This window comes from Schistocerca cancellata, unplaced genomic scaffold, assembly GCF_023864275.1.
Source record: "Schistocerca cancellata isolate TAMUIC-IGC-003103 unplaced genomic scaffold, iqSchCanc2.1 HiC_scaffold_718, whole genome shotgun sequence".
NCBI lineage: Eukaryota > Metazoa > Arthropoda > Insecta > Orthoptera > Acrididae > Schistocerca > Schistocerca cancellata.
Window position 1 is genome coordinate 15,957,651 of NW_026046729.1, and position 2,309 is coordinate 15,959,959.

Here is a 2,309-nt window from a genome sequence, read left to right on the forward strand (position 1 = left end):
GTTATTAGTGTAGGTATTGTTTATTGCTAGCGCGTGATTGTAGAGAGAATCTCCTTTGTAGTTGCAGCCTTTCATTGTTTCACAGTAAAACAGTTGTGGTATGCATGTAGATTTGCACCAAGTATTTCGCAGCTGCAATTAACTAGATATTATTTTCAGTACTATGTTAATGTGTTCTCTTAATTTTGCTCTTCAAATTGTGTTTTTCTGTGTTGTCGTGTGAAATATTGTGACAATAATGCGTGTGAAACACGTAATACCAGGCTCCAAAGTAAACTGAGAAATGGCAGTGAAGACGAAAGCAGTGTGTTAGCGCCACCGAGTAATGAATTAACTAATGTTCAAAGTAATAATTTGGTAATTGTACATAGGGAAATGGAGCGGGCTGCAAACAATGGTGTAGACAGTGAAACAATTAGTGAACAGGGAAGCATTATCGATCGATCGATCAGCAACAGCTTACCTCAGGAATCCGAAATGACAGCACACAATCTTGCAAATACTGTAGATTCAGGTTTTGCATCCTCACCCTTTTCTCAAATAAGTCAAGACACATTTTCTGCTTTTCTAACTGCGAATATTGCCGGTTCAATTGCATTGCCGAATAGCACTGAGGAACATGTTTCAGACACCAGTGCATTGTTATTACAATTAATGTAACAAATGGGACAAAAGTTTCAAAAGTTAGACAAAATGGAACAAAATCGGAGACAAACACAGCAAAAGCTTCAAAAGTTAGACTCATTGGAACAAACTATCGAACAAACACGTGAAGATTTAACTGCTGAGTTACATAACATTGAATCGAAATGTCAAAAGTCTGTAATGACGTAAAAACATAAATTGGTGAGCATTTCCAACCTATTTTTTGCGTCATGAAAATGCATTACAGAATCACGAAGCAGCCATAAAAGAACTGCAAACTATTGTTCATGAAAATCATGAGACCTTGCAAGCTAAAATGGACTTAGTTGCATCTACCGATTCGTTTACGCAACTTGCAAAAACTCGGGAAAACTTAAAGGACACAGTAGAAAGACACATGGAGGATATTAGTTCATTATCAGAGAAAGTAGTTGAACTTTCGGATCAGCTAAATAATTTATCTACGAAGGTAGATGATAATCTGAATGACACAAAACCTGTAGCCATCACTGACACAGAAGAGTGCGAAAAAATTAGGAAATTCAAACAAAATCAGAATCAAATTAATACGCAACACCAAAGAGAAATCCGGGAAGTACAAGATCAGCTGACACAGGTAATACAAGAATTACGTATTTCAGAGGCCACTCGCGCTCCAGTACGGGAAGAGGGACATAGAAATACGGAACAACCACAAAATAATAACACAGGACACTTCGGAAATTATGCAAGAAATTGGCAAGGCGCATTGGATTTTGAGATGGAACCGCCGAAACGACGTAACAATGACCGACATGTGACTTGCTGACATGATGATTTTGACTATAAGCTGTTCAATACTACACGTAAATTCAAAACATTTAAGAATTCTGGCAACGACATTCATCCACAAGCATGGCTCCATCAATTCTCTCATTCCAGAAAGAGATTTTCACTCTGCAGCGGAGTGTGCGCTGATATGAAACTTCCTGGCAGATTAAAACTGTGTGCCCGACCGAGACTCGAACTCGGGACCTTTGCCTTTCGCGGGCAAGTGCTCTACCAACTGAGCTACCGAAGCACGACTCACGCCCGGTACTCACAGCTTTACTTCTGCCAGTACCTCGTCTCCTACCTTCCAAACTTTACAGAAGCTCTCGTGCGAAACTTGCAGAACTAGCACTCCTGAAAGAAAGGATATTGCGGAGACATGGCTTAGCCACAGCCTGGGGGATGTTTCCAGAATGAGATTTTCACTCTGCAGCGGAGTGTGCGCTGATATGAAACTTCCTGGCAGATTAAAACTGTGTGCCCGACCGAGACTCGAACTCGGGACCTTTGCCTTTCGCGGGCAAGTGCTCTACCAACTGAGCTACCGAGGCACGACTCACGTCCGGTACTCACAGCTTTACTTCTGCCAGTACCTCGTCTCCTACCTTCCAAACTTTACAGAAGCTCTCCTGCGAAACTTGCAGAACTAGCACTCCTGAAAGAAAGGATATTGCGGAGACATGGCTTAGCCACAGCCTGGGGGATGTTTCCAGAATGAGATTTTCACTCTGCAGCGGAGTGTGCGCTGATATGAAACTTCCTGGCAGATTAAAACTGTGTGCCCGACCGAGACTCGAACTCGGGACCTTTGCCTTTCGCGGGCAAGTGCTCTACCAACTGAGCTACCGAAGCAC

The 2,309-nt window shown here is 42.3% G+C and overlaps 1 non-coding gene across 1 annotated transcript; it reads right to left on the bottom strand.

Annotated features, from left to right (window-relative positions):
• Positions 1-1,931: 1,931 nt before the first annotated feature.
• On the bottom strand, positions 1,932-2,006 carry Trnas-cga (transfer RNA serine (anticodon CGA)). Its single transcript has one exon. It is a non-coding gene; the product is annotated as a tRNA-Ser (tRNA).
• Between the last annotated feature and the right edge of the window lie 303 nt (positions 2,007-2,309).